The sequence below is a fragment of the Peromyscus californicus genome, unplaced genomic scaffold (genome assembly GCF_007827085.1).
Source record: "Peromyscus californicus insignis strain IS unplaced genomic scaffold, ASM782708v3 Scaffold_23__1_contigs__length_62951481, whole genome shotgun sequence".
NCBI classification, from domain to species: Eukaryota; Metazoa; Chordata; class Mammalia; order Rodentia; family Cricetidae; genus Peromyscus; species Peromyscus californicus.
Window position 1 is genome coordinate 16,218,254 of NW_026294534.1, and position 27,798 is coordinate 16,246,051.

At 42.3% G+C, this 27,798-nt stretch overlaps 1 protein-coding gene across 3 annotated transcripts in view; it reads left to right on the top strand.

The window, feature by feature from the left end:
• Positions 1–27,798, top strand: part of Zmat4 (zinc finger matrin-type 4) — a 388,695-nt gene that overhangs the window by 139,651 nt on the left and 221,246 nt on the right. The window lies entirely within an intron of this gene.

Sequence of the window (27,798 nt, forward strand, 5' to 3'; positions counted from 1 at the left end):
GTGTGTAGGTCTTGATCCTGTTTTTAAAAAATATAGGATCATTGAAGAAATATTGCATAGCATGGACTTGGAGGGTTTTCTGGGAAGAAAATAAAGGATCAAGAAACTGTGTGGCTGAAGGTGGAGAGTCCTTGGATGATCCCCTCACACCAATGTCATGTATGCCGCTTAGCAGTGCAGCACGATCTGATGGCAGGTAGACTGAGCTGGGCAGGGCACTTGTCATCCCTGCCAGGCAAGGCAGCATTCAGAGCTTGTTGGAGGGAAAAAAATGGCTTGGAAAATTTGCAAACTGTTGAGGCCCAGGACTCAGTCTGCTCTTCACTTTGGCATCTGACACAAGTAATTGATGTTGTGTCACCACTATGGAACATTAAATAATTATACTTTCCTCACTAGATCTTGTGACTGTTACATGAAACGGTAAACATGATGTACACAGGTTAAGTTGGCATAACAAAACAAGTAGGCAAGGCAGACGTGTTGGCAAGAAAGCAGGAGAGCAGTGAGGGCTTAATGATGTATATGGATTACCTTTGATAACACGATGCATTTATTAACAGTGTTCAAAAAGAACCACAGAGGCACAACGTAGGGACATCCTGCAAAAGGTCAGGGAAACTTGCTGCGGAAGGGCTAGCGTTTGCTGGGGTCTTGGATATGAATGGAGTTTATCAGATGGAAGAGGGATGTGGGAGGGAGGGAAATGATGCTAATGTCTTGCCTGCGTGCCTGTCAAAACCACTTGCTAAGCCATAGATGAGTTAGCCTTACTCAGCTTTTGTGGGACCTCAGAATTCTGTTCCTACACTGAAATCATGCCTTCTGCCGATGAACAGGTTGAGCAGAACTGTTTTTATTTCCCAAAATAACACAGTAGTGGTACCTGGATCCTTCCTCGGGAGTTATGAGTGCTTTACGCTCACAGTCAGGAGATGGTGTGAATTTCAGGCCTACTGGATAACAGCTATTTGGACATGTATTTATTGATTACTTATATATAATATGAATGTTGCACTTATTTGTGAGCGTCTTGGCCACTGAGAGCTGGGAACTGAAAAGGAAAGGGCCTCAGACTGGTTTTGTATTTGTAGACTGTATTTGTAGATCTAGTGAGGACACAACTTTTGCCTCTTTGAGCAGATCTACAATTTGCTTCACTCAGGCTCTGTTCTGGCCAATGATCTTGGACACAGTTCATAGAAGGGGAGCTATTTGGATTTTAGAACAAGGAGAATTTTCAAGTCTTCTTTACTTAATACCCCTTTGAAAACTTTCCCTCTCATGTATCCTGGGTTTTGGGAAATTTTATCTACCAATGATTTATTATTTATCAAATCATTTCCCATAACTTATTAATCATACTATGAAAGTAAATCATAAACAGAAAAGCAACAATCTAAGTCTGCTTTAGGTGAAGACAGAGTTGGTGATTTTGTTACCCCATGTGTACAGTTCACAGGTAAACATGACATTTCCACTGATGGGGAAATATTCCAGTCTGATGTGCTGGGTAGAGTTCAGAAACCATTTCAGCTCCGGCCTGGGACTCTGAGGATATGTGCTGTATTTGGAGTAACTTGTCCTGTACAGACTCACACTGAAAAACCAAAAGAATGAATAGACAGTGTTCAATGACAACCATATAGAAAAGGAGAAGACTGACTCCCAACCTGTAGTATTTAGTCCAGCCAAGGAGAACAATCTGCTGTAAATCATACTTAGACGGCGGCAGATTGCTCTTTCTGAAAACAGTCCAAGAAGCCATGCATTAACTCTACAGCAGGAGGCACCCAGCTGGACTATTGATCAGTGGCAGCATCCCTCAGCTTCATCCCTGGCTGCCAGTTTAGGACCAAGCAGAGAAATGCAGGCATGCAGCCCTAACAGCAGCATGGGGGGCTTTGCCTCTAGCTGGCCCTCCCCCAGCTTCACCCACAGCAACCTACGGTCAGGGGACGCATGCCTGAAGGCTTCCTTGTTTTCTATGAGGAAGCCTCCTTCTCTTCCTGTCTCTGAGTCTCGCTTAAACCTGTGTGGTGGCGCTTGCCTCAGTGGTATATCAAGTTCCATATTACTAGCTTTTGCATGTAGAGGGTCTCCACTCATTTTCACAGGGCTGTAAAACGAGGCTAAGAGTAGCGTCAAACTCACAGCTTCATCTGGGATGTCACTCATGTTCCCTTAGCACCCTGTTTTCACATTTTGCAGCTAGCCATCTCTCTGCCAGCACCCTGGTTCCCCGGGGGATCCACAGCTCTTCCACTGACGTCTATGTTCCTTCTACTCTTGCCGTTCTGGGTGCTGTGGTACACGTGTAGCCAGAGTCCGGGACTGAGAAGCGCTTCCACATCTCCCCCTTAATTCCAGGAAAGGGGATGGCTTCTGAGGACAGAGACAACTTGTTCCTGGATTTCCCCAGGCTCCTTGTCCTGCCCCACTTACCCTACTCACGGCCCTAAGAAGATATGGGGCACCCCAACACGTAGAACAGCCTGTGTTTAAAAACCCTCCATTCAGTTCTGTCTCGTTTTAGCATTTCTGGCTTCCCCAAACCCCCTTCATATACCTATCCTTAGGACTCTGCAGTTGGAGCTTCTATCCCCTGCCCCCTTGCCTGAAACTTTAGAGCAAGGCATTTCCCTTTGAGGCCAAAGAGTAAAATCAAATATGAAATAAATTGTTATAGATGATTGTCTTAAAGACATTTTCAGTAATTCCCGAAACGCTAGAGTCAAATGGACTTGAGAGATGCACTAACCCACAGCGACTCGGCCTTGCACCACTGGCCACCTCATTATCTTCTCCCCATGGATCACATGCTTTGCAAACATCTATTTAGGAAACAGCACTTTAAGGGAAACTGGGATTTAGATTTTGTTGCTTTTGATTCTCAAAAAGCATAAGTAGCTGCCAATCCAAGTTGCCAATCACTGCTAAGTAAACAACACATTTTTATGTAGTTGCTGTATAATTTCCTGTAAAGGGTGAAGCTTGCATTTGGTTAGTGCGATGAGGATGCACGGATACACTTTCTTTGAGGTCTGAAACATTCAGCATGGCTTGAGGACCTCCAGATCCCAGCCATCTTGGAATCCAGGTGGGAGTTGAGGGTGAGATGTCAGTCTCATCTAGACTTTTCTTATTACTGAGGTGAAAATACTGAAGGTATATGAGCTATGATATACATGCCATGGAGTGTCACAACCGAGCTTGCTACCCTACCTCCTTCACTCCTGTCCCCAATGTGTTTCAAAGCTGCCTCTGACCTTTGACATCAATGCTGAGTCCTGATCCAGAACAACGTTGCTGTGGGAACAAGTATAATAGTGGCTGGCACTTCCCACATTCTCCCCACATGTGCTCTAAGTAAGTGACACGCTTTAGGAGCGTTCACCCTCAACCTGTGTGTGAGGTAGAGACAGACAGACATCTGCACTCAAAGGGACTGAATGACTTGACTCCAGTCAGACAGCTGGTAAATGACAGAGATGTGTCTGGGAAAACAGAAAACAAAATCAAAGAAAGCTCCTTTTCCTCTCTGGCTTTCCCATGCTACTTCATGAGACAGCTTGCGTACATTCCTACGTGCTGGAAGGCACTAGACGGCCCCTCGTTCCAAAATGGTAGGGAAGTTCTATTTGCAATCTGTGTGTCTTAACACAGTGTGCTCTGTGCTTCTAGAGAATGCCTGAGCACGGGGAAGGTGTTCCCATAGCCCCTGATGGATTAGTTCAGGCTACGCTTTCTAAGCAGGGTGACACCTAGCTAATTCTTGAAAGAGGATGCTAGTGAACCAATGAGAGAAGTGGAGAAGGCATCTGTAAGAATGGGAACAGTGTGAGCCATAGCTTTAGGGAGACAGAACAGGGCATTTCTAGAATGGATAACACTCTGGGCAGCTGTCAGTTTCAGACCAGAGTTTCAGGAGAGAAGGAGCTAAAATGACTTGAACTCCTCCCTCTGAAGACTAGGAGAGCCTGCTACTTGCCTCCCTCCCATCTGTGGTAGCTTCTGCAATCCCTGCTTCATAGCCTGGTACTTTCTCTGTCCTCTCATCTTCTAGAAGGATCTCAGGAGAGGGCATGTAATCGTTCTGTACAGACTCCATTTCCAAGTAAGGTTTCATGTCTAAAAGGTCATGAATATGGAGGTGAGATTATTCATCAAATACACTGTTAGAAACAAGAGTCTGCATTAGAAACTGAATGTGGTGGGGTGTGCTCACCAAGTTGCTCACTTGGAAGCCAGAGGCAGGAGGATTGGGAGGGAGTTCAGGCTCGTCCTTGATTACATAGGGAGATGGAAGACAATGAGAGGGGAGAGGGGAGAGGGGGAGAGGGGGGAGCGATAGATAGATGATAGATAATAGATGATAGATGATAGATAATAGATGATAGATAGATAGATAGATGATAGATAGACAGATGATATATAGATAGATGATAAATAATAGATGATAGATAGATGATAGATAGATGATAGATAGATGATAGTTAGATGATAAATAGATAGATAGATGATAGATAGATAGATATAGATAGATAGACAGACAGACAGACAGATAGATAGATAGATAGATAGAATGATTATGAATGTCTGAATGGTAGACACAGATAGCAATCTCTCACCTGTAGCCCTAACACATATTGTGCCTGCACTCTGCTTTCCTAGGTGGTATGAGCTGGGTTCATAGTAAATTTTTAAGGCAGGTGCATTTCCACACCCGCTGAGTGTTTGGACTCCTAGACTTCAGAGCTAGAAGATGGGGTTCTGTTCCTGGCTCGGCTACATTTTAGTTTGATAACATTGTTTGGGACTGCTAAACCTTAATTACTATGATTATAACCAGGGCTGTAATTACTACTCTGGCCTGTCTTTCAGAAGTGTGAAGGGGCTCAAATAAAATCTTCCCGTTTGTGAAAGAGCGTGATAGAGTCTGAAGGGTATGGGAAGTATTAATGCAGGGAGACTTTCTTTGTTTTTGGATTATTTCCCGATCTCTGGCGCCTCCCACAATTAATCTATCAGCCCATTTCTATGGAGCTTCTACTGTGTGTACATGCGGGATACATTGCAGAGGACACATGAATGTGGGGATTTTTGCACACCTGGAGAGGAAAGGAATACATAAAGAAGTGCAACAGTTAAGTGCACATTTGTGTCATCCTGCTGTTAGTGAAGCAGGTGACCAGAGAAGTTATTGCTTCCCTAGGACTTAGAAAGTTCTAGAGGACTAGATACGGTTGATATAAGTATGGGGCTTGCTTCAGGTGGGCCCTGTCCAAAGCCTTGTTCAAAATCTCAGAGGCAAGTAAGATCTTGTGGAGGTCTAGTGAGGCAGACTTCCAAAGACCCTTCATACTGACTTAAAAGTAGTGAATTGATTAATTTTATATGTATGGATTTTCTACATGTATGTCTCTGTACCATGTGCCTGTCTGTTACACATAGAGGCTGGAAAAGGGCATTGGGCTCCCTGAGCCTGGAGTTATAGATGGTAGTGAGCCACCAGTCTGGGTGCTGAGAATCAAACCTGAGTCCTCTGGAAGAGTAGTCGGTGGTCTCAATTCCTACACCATCTCTCCAGCCCCACATTGACTTTTATTCAACATTTATTTAGAAAGATCCTTTGAAAAAATTTCCAATGAAATGTTTCCTCTATAGATAAGAAGGGGAAAGGGAGAGGGTTTAGGAGGAAGAAGAGAATTAATGGGGATGGGAGGGGCAAATAGTATCTAGATACATTACATATATGTATGAAGATGTTATCGCTAAACACATTATGTGTAATTAGATATGCTACTAAAACACTAATTTTTTTATATTCAAAGTAAAGAACAAAATCTATATACCAGGTATAACTTTCAAATATGTTTGCAAACTTATAGCTTATGAATAGTTGAAGTTGCTCACCTTTGGTCATGATAGAATGGCTTCCATTAACACGCATAGGTTGTATTGTTTGAAGTATGTTTCTTGCTTCTCTGTTTATTTTTATTATGATAAACCACGCCCCTCCTCTTTTGTATCTTCCTTTCCTTTCTCCCTCCTCCTTCTTGCTTCACCTCCCCTTCATTCAGCTTTTTGTTATTGTTACTAATTTCTGAACACATAACCTTTGGGGAGCTGAGTGGAAGATTTGTAAAGTAGGTGATGGCAAACTGTTGTGTTTTCTTTTGGTAAAGAAAATCACAAGCCAGAGTCTCATACATGCTAAACATATGCTCTACCACTGAGCTACACTGTCCTTTCCTAGGTCTCCTACCTTTAGGAAATCACAGTTGTTATTGTATTCATGTTCATTGCTGGTTGAAACACCACATTGCCGGTTGGCGTGGCCCCGAGGTTGGGGCTAAATTCTGTAGGAAATCTGTGCAGTTTGCATGTTCAATATGTGAGGGGGATGAAGTGTGGGTGGATGACTTGTCTTCTTGGGTAGAGAATTTCTTGGCTATATCAAGTTAGCTTTGCTCATAGCAATAATCAGGTAGATTTAGCCAATGGAAGTTTAGCTTAATGGGCACTTTTGTTTTATTTTGTCTGATTTCTTCCAGTACAAGTTCTGTACCCTTCCAGTGAAGTGACCCAAGCTACTCCTTAGCACACTTCCTCCTCTGCCTGATCCTCATGAGGATCTGGGAAAGCTGGGCTGGAATGTTGGGTGCTGTTGGAGAGCTGGTTGGTCGGTAGGGTGAGGCATGTATTTGGAAGTGGGCAAAAAAGCGTGTGTAGAAGCAAGTGCAAACCATTACAGACCTGGTAAAAGTATGTGCCGACTAAAAGCTTGGACCTGAGTGAGGAGGGCTTTGACATGGTAGTCTGCTGCAATTGCTAAATATAATCATCAGAATGAAGGCAGGTGCTTCCTTTTGCAGGCGGAAGCAGAACAAGGCTAGAAAGTCCTGGACTTGTGGAGAAAAGGTGCTATGATGCAGACTCACTGGAATCATGCTTATTTGTAGTTAGTGCTCATTGGTAGTGGTATTGGAGGAAGAGTTCTGCATGTGCGTACACGCGCGCGCATGCTCGTATAAGGTCTCAGTGCTTGTTTAGCTTCAGATCAGGACACAGTGCAGGGAAAGGAGAAAAAATTGGCAACAATTTGATCACTTAAGTAAGGTCACTGAACATTTTGCACTAGTGATCTGGTTTGTGACCTGTGGACCTTAGCTAGTTTTATTGTGAGTACAAATAATCGTGCTAATTATTTTTGAGACCGAGAATGGGAGCATAGAGGGCTGTATCTGGCCTCGTCATGGGTGAGCTAGGCAGCCATGCTCAGTCTTCACCCAAAGTCCATGTGAAAGAATGGATTTACATTGAACTCTTTCTTGGATATGGCAGGAAGAGAGACTTGCTGTCTACCATGAACATGGGGCACAGGTCGAGTTCCACCTTGTCATATGGGCAGAGCATGACCAGGGCTGATGACCTTCCTCAGTGGGCTTCAACTGATGGAGAAAAATCACACTGCCTGAGGGCTTATGTAACAGAATTTTTTTTTTTTTGTCAGAGACAGTTTGGTTTCCAGTGAGGGCTGCAGCCTCACATGGCTGGGGCTAGAGGTGAAGAAAGTGTAGAAAGTCAACACCACTGTGTTTCTTCTAATTAGGACATTAATCTCTTTCATGTGGGCTCTACCCTAATGACTGAATTACTTCACAGATTACTTCTCCAAATACCATCACGTTGGAGATCACAATTATTGCTTCAATATATGGTTTTTGAAGGGACACAGACATTCTGTTGACAGCAACTTTGACTGTTGGCTAATTGAGAAATATTTTTATTTATTATTAGTGTGCATGTTCTCATGTTCATGCATAAGCATGGTGTGTATGTGTGTGTGTGTGTTTATGGGTATTCGTATATATTGCATGTGTATGCAGATCAGAGGGCAACTTATGGGGTTGATTCTCTCTGTCCACCATTTTGTGGATTTGGTCATCAAGTGGTTGTGATTAATGGTTTATTGGTTGACTCACTTGGTTGCCCACACCATACATCTCTCAAATGCCCAGATCCCATTTGTTACTAAACTCTGATTTCCTTTTCTTTCTTTTAGAGGGTTTCGTGGGTTTATTCTTTCATCTTCTCACTCCTGAGTATGTAAAATATGTATATATTTTAACCAGTATCCATCTTTTACTTTTACCCAAACCAAAAATAAGACATCATAGAGAATTTTAAAACTCATGGTCAATTTCTTGAAAACTTACATTCATGAAAATAATTGAGGGAAGGCTGTGTTGAAAATCTGGTTACCATCACACCTCAGTTACATAACTCTTCACAAATTAATTGTGTTTCATACATGTCACATGATGTGCATACCATTTTACTTTTAATTTTTTGATCAGTTTGTTATCTTATGAAGGTGATTCTATATGGTGTAAAGGTGTGTGTGTGTGTGTGTGTGTGTGTGTGTGTGTGTGTGTGTGTGTGTGTATGCTTTAGAACATTATTTGTGGATTCCCATTTTGCAGGTTTGTCCACTGTTATGATGTAGCTCTAAAATGATCCCCCAAAGCCATGTTCTAAAGGCCTGATTGCCAACTCAGATTTTTAAATTGATTTGACCTTTGACTCTAGCCTCATCAGTGAATTATCCCATTAATGAGGTCCAAATGTGATCCCTTTGGGAGGTGGTGGAGACTTCAGGAGGTGGGGCCTCTCTGGAGGAAGTTGGTCATAGCCTAATGAGCCTGTTCCTCTTGCTCGCATTTGCTTCCGGGTCTATGCAGTGAGCAGCTGCCTTTCCTACACTCATTTCTGTCATCATAATGTTTTACCTTAGTTAGGCTCAAAGTAATGGTGCCTGCTAGCATTGGTCTTGACCCTAGAAGCTAGGGAACATTTGAATCATCTCATGTGTGTGTTCCCAAGTAGGGTGATGCTCTCTTTACATCAGCCTATACCATAGATATCCTTTTCAAAGTCAACATAGTAACATCTTTTTCAATTTTTATGCATTTGGGTTGACTTTCTATTTGATTTTTTTTGTGCATTTTAAATGGCCTCTGAGCACAGACTTGAAATACTGTCTGGTATGATATGCCTTAGGGAGAAAACACGTCTTGACTAACCCATAATGTATACTAAATAATGTGTCTTTAGAACAGAAACATGTATAAAACAAATTACATATTGATCAGTGCATAAAAATGTAAGCAGAACTTGTGGGAAATGAATATCCCTGGAGGAGTGATGATTCAGTGTTTGCTAATTCAGTGTCTGTAATGACTCAATCGACCATAACATTACAAATCATGAGAACCAGTCATGTGTGTTCACACATGTACCTACACATGTACAGTTGTGTAGCATTCCATGATGCGTGTGAATGCCCCATAATGTATGTGGTTATCTTCTGCTATTTAGGTTTTTAATCTTACATGCTATCACACAGAATGTCCATGTCCTGTTGATAGATGTATGTGGCCCTCTTGTATATATAAACTGCACACACACACACACACACACACACACACACAGAGAGAGAGAGAGAGAGAGAGAGAGAGAGAGACAGACAGACAGACAGACAGACAGACAGAGGGAGAGAGAATTTGCTAGATGTGGGTTTGCTCAATCAAAACATGTATTTGTAATTTTGACAAGTATTGCTGAATTTCCAATGTCTTCATAGACACTGTATTCATTAGTCATACAGCCAGCACCTCTTAGCTCTTAGGGTGCCTCTGCTCATAGCCCAGTGGCAGAATGGTACATGGGTTTCTCTGTATTTTCTATGTGTATTCTAAGAAAAACACGTGAACTTTATTTTTGAAGGAATGCTGTTTATACTAGGGACATTGCGGTGACATTAATTGCACAGATGTGTTTTCACTTGTATCCTGATTTACCCTCTAGAGAGGAGCGAAATGGTGCTGTGCAAAGGTCCCAGTCAGAAGCTGTGACATGAGGAATGGCACCATTTCCTGGGTCTTTTCAGTGTTATTTGCAACTTCTATGGTTCTATTAGGGATGGGCCTGCTGCTCTTCTCTGGAAGATCTGAAGAGCAATTAGGAAATCAATGGGCATGAAAGAGCAGTTATTTCTGCACCATATTAAATTAGGAGTCAGAAATCAACTCCTGGCCAAGTTCAGGCACTTCCTGTTTATGCAAAATCTGCAAGCTAAGAATGGTTTTTACGTTTTCAAATGTTAGAATAAAGTTAAAGGAAGGATAACAATGGTGGTGTATAAAATTAAATTAAGTTCAAATTTTAATGTCCACGAATAAAGTGTTTTGGGAACAGAGCCACTTTTATATAATGAAACTGACTGCTCACATGCTCTGGACACAAAATCTCAAAGCTGGGACAGTGAGCATATGCCCCAGAAAACTAAAATATGCACTCTCTGGTCCGTCACAGAATGTGTTAGCTTGCCCCCATGTGAAGAAGAGGATTTTTAGGATTGGTCTGTGGGGTGTGTGCTGGGGGGGGGCAGGAGAGGGGCGGCGGAGGGTTGACACTCCTTCAGGCTTGTGTCTCCTCACTCAGAGCAAAGCTCTCTGCAGGTGATGCAGGGGACAGTACCAGTCACTCCCCAGTCAGAGAGTTTTAGTTTATTGTCCAGTAGGCTGAAGGTTTTGCCCTTTTGGAAGACCTTGTGTGGAGGTTTGGATTGGAAATGTTTCCCAAAGTTTCCTGTGTTTGAGGGCTTGGACTTCAGGGCAGCAGGCTTTGGAGACGAAGTCATCAGAGATGTCTGGGTCATGAAGGACCGAAGGACCTGATCTCACCAAGGAAATAATCCACTGAATTCATAACCGAGTGGGCCAGTAGGAATTCAGGCCTACCTGGAGAAAACATGTCACTGTGTGTCTTTGCAGGGACGATCTTGTCTGTTCTCCCACTCTTCCGTGATGTAACAAATGCCGATTTCCCTTTCGGATCACTAGTATCCTGATACTTCCCTGGCTGTTGCCCCTGGCCCCACCTTGCAACGGTACCCTTTTTCCTCTCTGGTGTTCTGCAGTCACTCTAGAATCTGTACTCAACATCTGAAGATTTGGAGCCAGGAAACCTTAGAAAAGAGAGAGCATGTGACATCTGTCCTTCTGAAACTGGATTACCTCCCTCGATAGGCTTCTTTCTCATTCTATCCATTTACCTGAACAATGTCACTATATCATTTGTACTTTTAGAGCTAAGGAGTGTTCCATCATCATACTGAACTTGGCATCATCCATTCATCGGTTGAAGGACATTTAGTGTGTTCCTATTTCCTAGCTCTTGTGAATAAGAAGAGGAGCATGGCTGTGGAATAGAATGTCATGTTCTTTAGGCATGTGACAAGCAGTGGCACGGCTGGGTCATGTGGCAGGTTTGTTCCATTGTGGCTGCAGCAGTTTACAGTCCCACCGAGGGTGAGTGAGGGTGCCCTGCTCCTCACATCCCCTTCAGCATTTGTCCTCAGTTGTTTTATTCAGCTTGGCCATTCTGACTAGGCTAAAGGGAATCCAAAAGCTGTTTTGATCTGAGTTCCCCTGATTGCTAAGGATGATGGATATTTTTGAGATATTTCTTGTCCCTTTTCTCCCTTTACTTGAAAACTCTCTATTTAGATCCCTGGCCCAGTTTTTGAATGGGATGTTTGCTGTTGATTTTATTTTTTGTTTTACTCTGTTTTTTTTTTTTCCTTTAAGTTCCTTATATATTCTGGATATTAATCATTCTCATCAGATGTATAGCTGGCAAAAGATTCTCCCACATCTTTTGGGTTGCTTCTTCACCTGGTGGATTGTTTCTCTAGCTGTGCAGAAGCATTTTAGTTCTATGAAGTCCCATTTGTCAATGGTTGGTCTGAATTCTTGAGTGAACTGAGTCCTATCCAGAAAGTCCTTTCTTACACATATAGCATGTAGACTACTACTTATTGTAGCAGGAATCTTAAAAGTTCTTATTAATAAAATCAAACCTGAGGCCAGTTATTGGGGTGAAAGCTGGAAGATTAGAGAAGTAGAACAAGCCACAGCTACCTCACTTTGCCAGGTCCTCAGCTGATCCTGTTTCCTTAGACTGGAAGCCTCTGTGTCCTCATCTGAATGGATCTCATCTGAACTGCTGCTCTAAAAGCTTAACCAGCCAAATGCTTCTAGTTTCTGATCTCCACGTCTTATATATCTTTCTGTTTTTGCCATCACTCCCTGGGATTAAAGGCTCACTTCTTGGGATTAAAAGTATGTGTCACCATGCCTGGCTGTTTCCAGTGTGGCCTTGAACTCACAGAGATCCAGAGGGATTTCTACCTCTGGAATGCTACAATTAAAGGTGTGAGTGCCACCATTTTCTAGCCTTTGTATCTAGTGGCTGTTCTGTCTCTGACCCCACATAAGTTTATTAGGGTGTACAATATTTTGGGGAACACAATACCACCACAACTTATGTTCTAGAAGTTTTAGGTTTCACATTTAGGTATTTGATCCATTTGGAATTAGTAATGTGATTGACACAAGTCTAATTCTGTTCTTCTGCATGTGGACATGCAGTTTTCCTAGCACCATTTGTTCAAGATACTTTCTTTTCTTCAATATGTTTTTGTTTTGTTTATTAAATATCAAATGGCCGAAGTTACACTTACTCATGCTTGAGTCTTCATTTTTGTCCCATTGAGCTACATGTCTGTTTTTGTCCAGTATCAGATATCTGTAATGGTAATCTTTCCAGCATTGTTCTTTTTGCTCAAAACTGTTTCTACTGTCTGGTGTCTTTTCTGGCTCCATATGAATTTTAGGATAGTTCTATTTTTGTGAAGAATGAGATGGGGATTTTGATTCTTATTGCACTGAATTTTTAAATAGCTTTTAATGATAAAATGGTCATTTCACTACTAGTAAATGGTCATTTTCACAATATTAATTCCATTAACCCATGAGCATGGAATGTGTTTCCATTTTCTAGTGCCTTTCTCCATCTCTTTCTTCAGAGATTGAAAGTTTTCATTGTAGAGGTCCTCCGCTTCATTGGTTAGGTTTATTCCTAGACATTTTATTTTCTATGGGGCTATTGTGAAGGGTGTGTGACAGTGACCTCTTTCTCTGTGTATCTGTTGGTGGTGTGTAGACACACTATTGATTTTTGCAAGTTGTTTCTGTATCTTGTCGCAGAGTCTTTACCATTTCTAGAAGTTTTTTTTTTGTAGATTTTTTGGGACCTCTAATGTATAATATGTCATCTAAAAATGGGGACAGCCTAACTTCTTCTTTCTCTATTTGTACCCTTTTAATTTTCTGGTCTTGCCTTATTGTTCTGGAGAGTTCTTTGAGCACAATATTGAAAAGGAGTGGGGATAGTGATGTCCCTGTCTTGTTCTGATTTCAGTGGAGTTGCTTCAAGTTTTTCTTCTATTTAGGGATGATGTTGGGTGTGGATTTCTCATAAATAATTTACTCAGTACACACACATACACACACACTTGTACTTCAGTATCTTTCCTCTTTTTATCATGAAGTCATATTGGATTTTGTTAAAGTCTTTTCTTGTATCTATTGAGGAGAAAATCACACAGAACACCAAATAGACAAGACCAGAAAAGAAAATCCCCATGATATATCATAGATGAAACACTAAGTATACAGAACAAAGAAAGTGTATTGAAAGCTGCAAGCAAAAAACCACATGTCATATATAAGGGAGAATCCATCAGAATAACAGCCGATTTCTCACTGAAAACAAGGAGAGCCTGGAACAATGTATCCCGAGTCCTAAAAGACCGTGAAGGCCAACCTAGACTAATGATGCAGCAAAACTCTCCACCATAGTTGAAGGAAAAAGATAACAAACAAAGCCTGAAGAAAATACAGGAAAGAGTATTTTGGGCCAAAGAGAGGAATGAAGAGATGAGCCAGGAGACTACAGAAAGAAACGTCAAGCCAAAATTGCTAAAACACAAAGTACCACTGAGAATAGAACAACCACAACACAATGACTGTGATCAACACACACATTTAAATAATAATCCTAGACATCGGTAGCCTCAATTCTTCAATCATAAGACACAGGCTGGATGTATGTACAAAGTGATTTAATCCATCTTCTGTCTCCAAGAAACACATCCTAGCTTTAAAGATAGGGACTGCCTTAGAGTAAGATAATGGACTCCAAAAGAGACCAGAGAGTAAGCAGGCATTCATATTCTAACATATGACAAAATAGACTTCATAATAAAGCTATTCTGAAGAGATAAAGAAACTTCATTCCCATAAAAGGAACAGTTAACTAAGCAGACATTACTATCATAATACGATATGGGGCACCTAATTTCATAGAAATATCTGCTACTGGATTTAAAGACATAGCTTAACATCAACTCATTAATAGGAAGTGACTTCAATATCCTACTTTCTCCAATAGACAGGCCATCTGGACAAAAAAATAAAATAAACAGGAACATCAAAATTAAATGATACCATACATCAAATGTACTTAAAAGATACCTACAGATTATTCCACTCAATCTCTGAAGAACAAGCATTCTACTCATCAGACCAGCGAAACTTCTCTAAAAAAAGACCACATCCTGGGACATAAAATGAATCTCTAAAAATTCAGAAAGATTGAAATGAATCCATGTATTCCATCTGCCCATAATGCAATAAAACTTAGACTTGACAGAAAACAAATCTCCAGTAAATACATACAAAATTATGGAGATTAAACAACTCCCTACTGCATGTTGAATGGGCCAGAAGAAAAAAAATCAAGAAAGTAATAAAACATTTCTTAGAACTAAATGAAAATAAAAACAAAACACAACAAAACTTCTGGTACACATTGAGAGTGGTTCCTACAAGGAGAATTTATACTTCTAAGTGCCTACCTTAAAAAATCAGAAAACTGGGCAGTGATGGTACACACACTTAATCCCAGCATTCAGGGAAGCAGAGGCAGGGGGAATCTCTGGTCTGCAGAGCAAGTTGCAGGATAGCCAGAGCTACACAGAAAAACCATCTTGCAAAAAACAGAAAAACAAACAAACAAAAACCCGAAAAATCAGAAAGAACACACAGCTAAATGACTTAATGAAGCAACTCAAAAATTTGGAAAAACCAGAACCAACCAAATATAAATGTAGCGGATGACAGGAAAGAATAACCAGAGCAGAGATTAATGACATAGGAACAAAGAAAACAATATGAAGAATGGAAGAATCAAAGAACAGGTTCTTTGAGAAGATAAACAAGGTTGCCTTCCTTTGAAAAGATACAAAGAGTGAAACAAAATTATCCTAAGTCATTGCCTTCTAAACAGTATAGCTGAGATTCGAAATTAATATAGCTTGGCTTTAGAACTCAAGGCCAGCAAAGTTATGAATCATTTACACACTTATCCTTTCATTTAGGAAATGTCAATTGATTATAAACCAAGTCAGATACCTTGCTGACTTGGTAAACTCTTTATTGAATTTACTGGCATAGTGCAGAAATTGGCATTTTTTAAAGGATTCTTGTAACTGTATAAATGTAGGAAAATCCATGAGATCTTAGGGATCAGGGAAGGCTTTTCTCAAGAGATGATTACTTGAACTGAGTTTAGAAGGTGACTAATAAATAAGTGAAGACTTGAGGGGGCCACATGACAGAGTGCCCTTTGCTGATGAGAGAGGTGGTCGATGGTTGCAGTGGGAAACATGGAAGAAACAGACTGGGGGATAATTAAGTACATAGAAATTATTGGATTGGATGCCTATGAAGGAGGAGGTTTCTGAATGACTTCCATAGGTTTACACAACAAAGAGGGTGGACTGATATCCCACAGCATGGTGGCTCTGATATTCACAGTTATTGCTGCAAAGGACAGAGAGAACTAAGGAGTTGGCAGATGGCAAAGGCACTTTTCTCTGGCCTCTTCCAGGTTGATGCAGACTGAGGAGGAGATACTTGTGTAAAGGTTCAGTTTGTTTCTAGCCAGAGGGACAGTAAGCACCCCAGAGAAGAAAATGGGTGATATTTTGTCCTCAGAGACATGTCTTCACAGTGTCTGCTTTTCTCATGGTGGAGGAGCCCTTATGCCAAGCCCAGTCACCCAGAAGAACAGGGCAAAGGTACCCTATAGATGCACTGAAAACTTAGTGCCTGCCACAGATTCACTTTCGTTGCTGTGATAAAACATCCTGACACAAAGCAACTAAGCAGAGGGAGGGCTTATTTTAGTGCACAGTCTCTGTTTATATAGTATGTCATTGTGTGACAGTCACAGTGGTTAGCGCCTGAAGCAGCTCATCAATTCCAAGTCTACAGACAAGAGCAGAGAGGATGCATGAATGCTCATTTGCTTGTGCTGACCCTTATTTCTACACACTCATTCAGGTCAGGATCCCCTTTTGAGGGAATGGTGCCTCCCATGGTGGGCTACGTTTCCCCCCATCAACTAAAGCAATCAAGACAATATCTTGCAGACATGTTCACAGGCCAACCTGATGTAGACCATCCCTCATTGATGCCCTCTTCCAGGTGATTCCAGGTTGTGTCAAGTTGTCAATTCACACCACGCCTCATAATGTCAAAGCTGTTGTCCCACATTAGGCCAGTAGAAGTGTTCTGGAGTTTTCCTGAGAAGGATACAGGTATTGACATAATTTTGGCATGAGCCTCCACCAGAACTAGGGGTATTTAAAGGTTCAGCTCAGGTGTGGCCATGGAAATTAAGCAGTGATGGGACCTGGAGAGCTCAGTGTTAGACCCCATGAAGTGGGGACTAGTCTTGTTCATCTTTGAATGCTGAGCCCTTCCCATAGAGGGCTTCCTTGGGTGATTGTTCATATTGTGATAAGATAGTACCCTATTGCTTTTCCTTGAAAACAATTAAAATTAAACGCAATAATTAGAACTGGACATTTGTCATTTGTATGGAAAGTATTAGCAATGAAGTATCTTTGGATTCAGATTTGAGTTATAAACCATCAAACTACCTTTGTTAAAATGAGTATTTTGTGAATTAGATTTGTTTGGGAAAGTTTGTGTGCTGAGGACGCTGTATATGTAAGAATTTGCCGTGTTCTTGGTATGTCTTAGGATTACTATTGCTGTGATGAACTACCATGTCCAAAAACGACTTGGGAGAAAAGGTTTATTTCACTCACAGTTCCATATTAACAGTTCATCACCAAAAGCAGTGAGGGCAGGAACTCCAACAGGGCAGGAACTCAAACAGGGAGGCAGGAGCTGATGCAGAGGCTGTGGAGGGGTGCTGCCGACTGGCTTTTTCCTCTTGCCTTTCTCATCCTGTTTTCTTATAGAACCCAGGACCACCAGCCCAGGGGACAGCACCACCCACAATGGGATCCATCCTTTCCCATCAATCACTAAGAAAATGACCTATAGGCTTGCCTGAAGCCAGATCTTACAGAGGCATTTTCTCAGTTGAGGCTCTGTTTTCCTCTGATGACTCTAGCTTATATTAAATTGACATAAAACTAGCACATGGTCCCTTTAATAACTCGACCCCAAAATGCACTCTGGGAACTCAGATGTCTCTTGAGTAGTTGTTTGGGGTCTAAGAATGCCTATAGTGCCTCATCAGCCCCTTGTGGGTTTGCTGGCTATCTCTAGAACTCAGAACTGTTCTCTTCTGCCCTGCTTTTCCTCTCCAAACCAGGGTCCTTCACAGGAAGTGTGACTCTCAGAGACAGTCAGAGAGCTAGCCATCTCTCCAGACCCACACCATGCCATTCCAGAAGTATTCTGCAGAAGTGTATGATCCTGCCTGGTGGGGGTGGGGAGATCTCGGTGCCTGATGGTCTTAAGTCTCGCAGGCCCCAGTTCCTACCATGTGTCTGCCTTTGTGTGTGAGTGTACCCTTGAAAATGAATCGAAGTATATATTTGTTCGGGGCTTTTTGAATAAAAGATTTCTGGTGACAACAAACTGAGAAATCGCTTTTGTTACGTGGTAATTATTCTCTCACTTCTCTTCGGAAATGTTAGCTTTATTTGCTCGCTTTGCTTGGAGGCGCGGCTCGCTGTCATATGCAGGATTTTGGATCCGTAGCTACAACCTGATGGGTCCCTTGCACGTGTGCCTGGTCTCTTCAGCTTGCCTCTCCTTGCTGCCCTCCTTCCCAGATGAACTGTTTCCTGTTCCTGAGAGATGTCTTGGGTTCCTAAATAGTGAGTCTGTTTTCTTTTCAGTAGCATTTGATTCTACGTTGGCTTTTTGTCATGATGCTTTTGTATGTGTCTAGGTCTGTCTGTCTTTTATTGGAGTACAGGGAGGAGTCCAAGTGGCCACTGTTTGCTTCTCTTTCTTTGCCCTACATAGCACAAGGAGTCTTTGCTCCCGTGAAAGCATGTCATTAATCAGACTTGCTGTCTTCCCATTAGGTGACCCCATGTGACCATTTCACCTCTCCTTAGTAACCCCTGGGCATTCCTTGTGTTCTGAATTGTTATTCTTGCAGAAGGAAGAAGTCTTTACTCTACTTTAGCTTGTGACTATTCAGCTTTTTTTAGGATCACACACACACACACACACACACACACACACACACACACCACTAACACATGCACACATATACATAAAAACATGCACATACACACACAGAAACACACATGCACATGTGTACACATACATACCCTTACACGTACACACAGAGAGAAAAACATGCATGCACACACAAACACCCTGAAACACACATGTATGTGTGCACATGCACTCACACATACACACACTCACAAATACAAACACACAGGCACACACCCCTTACATCTTCCCCTTAACTTAAAGCCAGTCAAGGATTGTGACATTAGAATACAAGATACATTTATAACGCATGTGATTTGGATTTGGTGCAGGGAATGCTGAGGCAGTGGTGGATGCCTCCTGACATCCAAAACAACGGGAAGGGTGATGTATTGAGTTCTACTGATTTGCAGTGCAGAGTCTTTTTGGACTTGGATCCAGCGAACGTTTCCTGTGCACCTGCCCTCAATCACAGACGGCCCTGAGAACGGTGCATATGGAGTCTTATGTAAGCCTCAGAAGAATGTCATGTGAGCCTTATTGCATCAGCTCCACAGACGAGGCAAGAAGTTCAGGGGGCGGTAGAAGCTGAGATTGGACCAAAACTGAGGTCAGGAATATGGAGAAAGCTCAGCTGAGAAAAACGCTTGTCTATATCAGCCTGGTAACCTGAGTTCTGTCTCCGGGACTCATGTAAAGATGGAAGGGGAGAACCAACCCTATCGAACTGTCTCTCATCTCCATGTAATAATAATTCAGTAAACAGTAACACTGAGGCCACGAGTCTAGCACTTTAGCGTCTTGCCGCTTCCTGTGGCTGCCCCTGATGCTCAGTTCCTTTATTTTAAAGTGGACCCTTTTCCTCCTTCCTGGCACAGCCCCTTTATCTAGAGGTGCCGTGAACATGCATACAGCTCACACCCATATGAGGCTAGTGTACTGGGCAAGGGGTTGTCCCTATGCTTCCCTGGATGTCTGTTAAGAGCTGACAGCTTTGCAGACCCATTAGACTATGAGTGTTCCAGTCCATCAGCTCAGTGTCACAGAGGGAAGCGACAGACTTGGGGAACTACCTTGGGATCAAATCTTCTAATGCCTGCTAGATGAATGACTTTAATCAAATTCCTCCATTTTTCTTAGAATAGATTTCCTCTTCTGAAATTATAGCAATAAATCCAATCGTGAAAACACATAGTAGGAAATACATTTGTGTAGGCAAGAAAGATGCTTGGCATTTGTCACCTGTCCTCTTTTCCCATGGGCCCAGTGGTGGGTGACCTCTTTCCGATGACTTCTATACTTGACAGAGCAGAAAGTCCACTTAGTGTGGGATAGGTTACAGGTACAAGACTAAACGTTTCTGAGAGACACTTTGGTTGTGTTCTGTCTCTTTATTTCTTAGTAGAAGCCTTAAGTAATTGGCAAGAAAAGCCGAGAGGAAACATTACAGTACTCAATACCATCGCCTTTTGAAGAACCTAACTAATTCAGAGTGAAGAATATGGTGTTGGCAATTGTACAGTCAAGCTTTGCTTAGAGGCACAAGTACACCTTGTCAGTACTTAACGGATACCCAGTCCAAATTCTTCAGTCTGGCCAGAAGAGAGGGGAGACTTCTAGAACAGCTCCAGATGATGGGGTACGGCTCTCAGCTGTGTGTGCCCAGCCCTTGGTTGTGTTCCTGTCTTTTCTGCTCCCAGGCAGCGCTGTTCAGCCTTGGCACAGTGACTTTAATAGATATTAAACATGTGACTGTTTAAGCGTGTCATTCTTGAAGCCCTGCTGATGCTCGGCGGAAGCATATGTGAGCGAGCATTGGGTAGGGCTATTACCTGCTCACAACAGGAGCCATTCCTTTTGATCTGTGGTGCTGCAGAGCAAAATGGGCTTGTGATCATGTGTAATTCATCTATTAGCTTTGTCTTGGTGCCAAGCACACTTAAAAGAAAAGTCACATGGAGCAGGAGATTATTTTTATTGTGAATTCATGGTGGAAAATGCATTTTCCTTCGAACTTGTTATTTGGTTTTACAGCTGACCTTTAAAGGCATGTCTATGACTTCAGCTACATAAGACCTTGGCAAATATTATCCTCTATATAATTTGAGCAGCCATTAGAATTTTGGTGATAAGCATTAACTATGTATCATAAGACATAGGGTTGGTTTGTAGATTATTTTTCTGCTTAACCGTAAAAGAAAAAAATTGTCACATTTTGTTGGTGCATTGAGTGATAGTTAACCTTTCCTTATTAAATTTCCTCTTCACATTTCAGCAGTGGGTAATCCTAGAAGGTCACTGGCTGACATTAGCAACCTCAGAAATAAATGGTCACGATGTCACATCCTAGAATTGACAAATTAGTTTGTTTGATGTTTCATTATCTCTTATATTCATTCTTGTAATAGAGGATGGAAAAATTCAAGAAGAGCCAATGCCCTGAAATGCCTTGGGTTCCTAGTAGTGAGGACCATTCATGTGCCTTTCTCTCTACCCTCTTGCCACACAATTTGGTGTCATTTTATGGTGTGTGTGTGTGTGTGTGTGTGTGTGTGTGTGTGTGTGTGTGTGTTCTCATTCCTTTCCTGGGTGTGAATTCTCTACACCCAGTGAGGCAAAGGGAAAGAAGAGAAGAGAAGGAGGGGTCTAAGTGTAGGCTTCTATACAGGGAGAAGTGAAGTTACATTTTTTACCAGAGAATCCCTGCACCTGAGGGATGTGTAGGCTTCTTGCTGGAGTCTTGTCATCCAGAAGGAGAATGAAGCCTGTAGTCTGACTGCACTTCCTATGGACTTTCAAAAATGACAAGAGGTCTGTGGCAAATCACTGAGCCTAGATTGGTTCCTTCTCTGGTCTGCGTTATCACCTGTTCCTTTCTATTTTAGTAACATGTAATTTAAATGTTCTCTGGAAACTGATACTGTGATTCTAAGTAAAGGGCATTTACAGACTGTTTATAGTCTTAAGTATTTATTTTCATTTCTGTTTTTCGTTCTTCCTTTCTTCTTTCCTTCCTTCCTTCCTTCCTTCCTCCCTCTTCTTTTTTGTTTTCCTATTTGCAGTTCTGAGGATTGAACCTTGAGCCTGGCACATTTTAGGCACACTCCCTATCTCTGAGCTACATCCTCAGCCATATTTTCTGTTATAATGATTTTTCATACACATGATCCATGAATCCATTCAGACATAGGGTTGAACGTACTCAAGCCTAGCAGGGTCCCTGTCTTTGTTGGAGGTAACAACTCTGATAAGCACGATGGACTCAATGAGCTCATGAGAAGAGGCACTTGGTCTGAGAATTGTGAGTGATTTCCCTGGGCAGTGATTCCTACAGCATTTTAAGGGTTCTTAGGCATTAACTGGAAAAAAAAGAGCTAAGAGAATGGCATCCCAGGCAATGCAATAATGTAATGGAAGTTCAATAAAGGACAGACAGAAGAGATGCCTGGTTGACCCATCAGGGCACACAGGTACAAGAGCCTAGGAAGGAAGAGTCACACCACATGAGGACTTCAGAGGAAGGGCGGTGTTACAATTTACCTCTGGACTCTATTTATGAAAAAGCATCATTGACTGTAGTAATAAAACTATAGTAATAGGTGACTTGATATACATGATTTTAGGCCCTGTTAACAGTTCATTTTAAGGTAATTTTATCTTTAAGTGCAATGAAAAGTCATGGGGAAAGTTTAATTAGTGGGCCAAATTCCAATTTAGATTTTTAATAGCACTCTATCACAGTGTGCAGACAAGATTGGGGAAGTCCTAAAGGAAGAGTTAATGAGTCTGTTCTAGCACTCTGGCCAGACGCAACTATTGTGTGGATAGAACAGAAGAGGTGAAGGCTATAAGAAGGGAATGTGTGGACTGAACTCAGAGCTGACAGCTTTGGTGATGGACATTCCGTTGTTCTGATGGCCTTTATTTGTTTCTTCTTTCTTTTTACAATGAGATGGATTTATTTTTTATCTTACATGTATGAATGCTTGCCTGTATGTATGTAGTGCATTACTGTCTTTCCTCTAAAAATCCTCAAATGGCCTCATTCCTACTTACTAGTCTCCTCATGCTGGTCAGGGGTTTGCATCTGCTTTGCTGGTTTGCTGGTAGGGTTTGTCAGCTTGACGCAAGTATGTAGCTAGAGTTTTCCTGCCTGGCCCACAGTCAGGACAAATCTCTCTCACCTGCCAGTCCCACAGCCGCTCAGACCCGACCAAGTAAACACAGAGACTTATATTGGTTATAAACTGTATGGCCATGGCAGGCTTCTTGCTAACTTTTCTTACAGCTTAAATTAATCCATTTCCATTAATCTATACCTTGCCACATGGCTCGTGGCTTACCGGCATCTTCACATGCTGTTTGTCATCGTGGTGGCTGGCAGTGTCTCTCTGACTCAGCCTTCTACTTCCCAGCTTTATTCTCCTCCTTGTCCCGCCTATACTTCCTGCCTAGCCAATGGCCAATCAGTGTTTTATTTACTGACTAATTAACAACACATTTGCCATACAGAACATCCCACAGCACAAGTATATATACAATTGAGGAATTACTCCCATTATTTCAGCCTGCAGGCAAGTTTTCAGGGGTGTTTTCAATGTAATAATGATAGATGTAGAGGGTCCAGCCCACTTTGTGTGGTGGGGCCACCCCTGGACTGGGGTACTGAGTTTTAGAAGAAATCAGGCTGAGCAGGTCAGAGAGCAAGCCAGTAAACAGCGTTCCTTCATGGCTTCCACATCAGCTCCTGCCTCCAGGTCCTCACTTGAGCTTCCGTGCGAACTTCTCAAAGATGGACTGTGACCTGAGTGTTGTAGGATAAAAATAAACCTCTTTTTCCTCTTCAAGTTGCCTTTGGTCATGGTGTTTATCCCCACAATATAAACCAAAGTAAGATAATAGTCTACCATTATGCCTTGATATTTTAGCCATATTTACCTTCTTTCTATTCCTTACCAAACTTCTGTAAGGTTGCTGTCTTTGTCTAGAATGTCATCTTTCCCCAGTTAACATCTGTGGACCCTTCAAATGGCATGTGTGTTCCCAGTGTCTGTGGAATCCAGAAGAAAGCATTGGATCACCCTGAAACTTGGGTTATAGATGATTATGAGCCACCATGTGGCTGCTGGGAACCAAACCCAGGTCTTCTATAAGGGCAGCAGATGCCGTTAACCCCCAAGCCATCTCTCCATCACTAGTTTCTGCTTTTCTATGTTCATAACCCATGGTATTGTCCTTCTATCCTCACTCACATCATAGCCAGGTGAGGTGTTTCACCAGTAGGATAGTGGATTGCAGAACACAGCAGAGATGTGAAAGAGATATACATTGTCTTTGCTCTTGCTCTTGAACTACAACCATCCTGAGTCAGTCTACTGGAAGATGAGAGAATGTGGGAAGAAGCCCAGGTACCCCATTTAGTAGCCACTATAGACCCCCAAATGATCTATTAGCCAACCAGCCAGTCAAGTGCAGACCCAGACCATCTACATTAGTCAACTCTTCTGGTAGCTTTGGCAATAAGCAGTGTAAGAGACGAAGGGTTTACTTTGTAGTTCAAGGGGATATAGCCCAGCATTGGTGGTGGGTGTGGCAGAGGAGACTGGTCATATTGTGTCTAAAATCAGGCAGCAGAGAAAGCACTGGAAGTAGGCCAGGTCATCAAACTTCAAGGCCAGCCCCCTTGAATCACATCCTACAGCAAAGATCTACCTCATAAAGACTCCAAGGTCTTCTAAAACAGCCCTATCGGCAGGGGACCAAGTAGCCCAACATAAGAGGCTACAGGAGATATTTCACATTCCAACTACTACGATAGCAGCTGAGTTTTCTTCAGACCTGCAGGACCACCTTACTGAGCTCTGGATGAATTGCCTATTTATTGAATGGCAGACTAGATAAGGAGTTCCCACTTTAAGCCATTAAGCGCTTGTTGGGTTTCTTCTGTGGCAGGATATAGGAGCAGTTCACTGAGAGGAATTTAGAGGACAGGGCCCGTTTGGTTTGGTCTAAATTACTTTACTACAGTCATCCTGGCATTGAGGGGTGATGAAAAGAACAATGACAAAAAGTTCAGGAGATTCCAGGCTACAGAGAGATTCCTACTTTCCCCTGAACACAGAGTAGGAAGCAGGAGGAAACCAGAGTATGAATACCTCTGCTTGGGATGATGGGGAGGAGGCAGTTGTGACATGGAATGAGAGACAGAGGGTCGAAGGCGTAGAAATGTTTTCATGTGAGGGCTGCTAAGGGAAGCTTAGCTGATTCAAATCAAATTAATGATAGAGGATAAAGCAGACATTTTTACTGTATATTCAATAAAGTGTAGATTGAGCGGTCCACGCTAATTTACCCATGAGGCACATTGAGTCATGAGCAGTGTGAAATGCCTAGGGTTTCTTTGTTTTAATTTCTAGCATTGGACTTGGTGACCACAGAGACTAGTAGGGGGTGAATGCATCCCTTGCTGGGAAATGGGGAGCTTGGCAGCTCTGCCTCTGGGCCAGAGGGGACGTGTTGCAGGCTGCCCAGAGTCACTGTGTTTGACTGACAAGGCCTCGTCATTTGTCATTTTAGCTCTCAGATCTCAGAGTCATTCGGGATAAGATGCACATGACTAATGAGCCAAAATCTTTTGCTTTGTGTAAAAAACAAAGAAATCTCTTCTAGTCTGTGAAGTGTAATTCTGAGTGTGGGTTTTTGTTTTGCTTCTGTTTTAGACACAGTCTTACCAGCTCTCTCAGGCTGTTCTTGAAATCATCATTTCCCTACCTCTGCTTTCCAAGCACTGGAATTAAGGCATACGCCAATGGGACTAGTGCTTTATATTAGAAAATAATCGTTATTTATTTTAGTTATTTATGTCTATATTTTTGTGAGTGTATGGGATGTGGATGTGGGTATGCCCATGTTGTGGTCTGGGTATGGAGGTCAGAGGATAACTCCATGGAGTTGAGTTTTCTTTTCTACTTAAATAAGTCTGGGAATGCAACTCCAGGATTACGTGGCAAATGCCTTTACCCATCAAGCGATCTTACTAGCTTGGAAATGAAGTTTTCTTTAGCTATAGCAAGAGGAGAACCCGATGGCCACAGAATCGCAGAGTTTTCGTGTTCTCTGTCTAAAAAATCTGTCTCTCAGTGTACTTTTTCTCCTCCCAAACCTGCTTTTCTTTGTTTCCTTTTTGACTTGATTAATAACTTCTTCCATTCCCCACGCCAGAAACGACTGAATTGCATTTGACCTCCTCAGCTGCCGTGGATCCAGATCCTGTGTGTGATTCCAGCCCATCTGACACTGCTTACCTCCCTTGTGCCCCTTCCCTGCGGCCTCCCAGTGAGGTCAAGCCTCAGCTAACTCCAACCTGGCAGGAAGCCTCTGCCTCTAGACCTTCATTTTGAAGTTTGGGTTTTCTTCTAACCTGCCAAAAAAAATTTGCTGCCAGAATTGCCTTTCTTATGTAAGGGTTGATCTTGGCCTCATCATTAGTAGACATTTCTGTAGTTTAAGTCTTGAATGTTCCTCAGAGGTCAGTGCTTGGTACCTGGGCTGGCTTTAGTGGGTGATGATGAAACTTTTAAAATATAGAGAATAACAGGAAAGCCTGAGAAAACTGATGTCCTAGAAGGGGGCTAAGGGGTCTCAGGCCATTTCTTTTTTGTTGCTTCCTAACTGATGGAGTGAAATGGCTTCCTTCTCCAGTGACCTTGCTAATGCTATGAGGTCCACAGCACGGGGTTAACATTTGTGGACCAGAGCTTCCAAAGCTGTGAAGCTTCCCAATCTCTTTTCTTTATAAATGTATTATCTCATGAATTTCTGTATGGTAACATAAAACCAATGAATACTTATGCCTTTAATCGTGTATTTTCTTGTGAGGTGAAATTTCAGTTTCTTGATGGAGCTGCCACAGTCCCTACTTGAAGGTTGTTATTTTTGTAGACATTACATGCAAATTTCAGGATTACAAAAGGCAGAGATTTGCTAAAGGTTTTCATTTTCTGTTCGTTCCCAGGAAAATGTGGTAATAACAGTACCATGGCCACTATGATGATGGAAATGTGAATCTGGAGTGGGGAAGGACATTATTTAATCATTCTTCAGTTAGAGCTGAGTGTGGTTTGGTGACCATATGAAGGACAGTGGAGGATCTGACTCTGTGTCCTATATTTATTAGGTCAAATATGGTGGGCCATGGGGGCATATCACATATCTCCTGCTCCATTTAGGATGTTGAAGGTCAGGATAGTATTTATAGAATCATGAGAAAAAGTGGGCTTGACAATACACCGCCTGGGATCTGCAGATGGTTCATGTCTTAGGTCCCTCTCCATCTCTCACCTATACCCTCAGCCTTAAGCTGGATGTCTTCTCTGGCTGGGGACAGATCCCTTAGAATAGTCTGGATAAAACCCCAAGACAGTAGTAGACTGTTGGTGAATCAGTCTGTTGTGCTTCCAGGATAAGCGAGCCTCTTCCTCAGTTAGAAAATCTCAGATCCCACCTGGGGATATCTCTCTGCGGCATCTCTTGCCAGCCATAGCAACCTCGGCTCACTCCATCCTATACCAAGCTCCCGGAGTTCATTCTGGTGATGCAAAATCTGCCAAACCAGACAGTCCTCCCTCTTGGACATGCTTGATGTGAGCTTTCTTATTATCTTTAAAATGTTCACTTTTATAGAAAGGAACGCCTGTTTGACATTTAGTTTAATTAATATATTATTTTCCAAAAAAATAACCTTTCTTACGTTTGGCCCAGCTCTGCCAGAGCCTGCCCCAGGAGACTGCTGTGATCTGCAGCCCCATAGCTAGAAATGGGTGCTCCTTCCCTGGGTCCCCTCTCAGTAGTGCTGAGGTTCTGGAGGTTGGGATCGAATTAGCCAGATGTGGGCATGCTACTGCACTCACAATTCGAGCCTGGTAGTATTGGTGTCTGACAGATAACGAATGAACAAGTGAGAGGCTGACCCTGGGGTCTGAGCCAGCCCTGTCAGTGTGCATCATCAGGCAGCCTGCATGGCCTTTGGGAGATGCTCAGTGTGTACCCATAGAGCCAGGACATCTTCAAAGCAGCTCTGGCTCTCTCCCTGATGTTGTGCAACCATTAGGCCACAATCAGGCCGGAAGCTCTGTGTTTAGCTGTCATCCCAGATTATGGTTTTCAGGTGTAGACTCAAAAGACCTAATTAAGTGTGTTTTGAAGCCCTGGATTCTTATTAAGGAGAAAACCTCAATTATTTAAACATTTCCCCCAAAGAAGTTGGCCTTTGACTGAAACAGAAAGCAAGTCACTATTATTCTCATATAAATAGCTTTAGTTCCTTTTC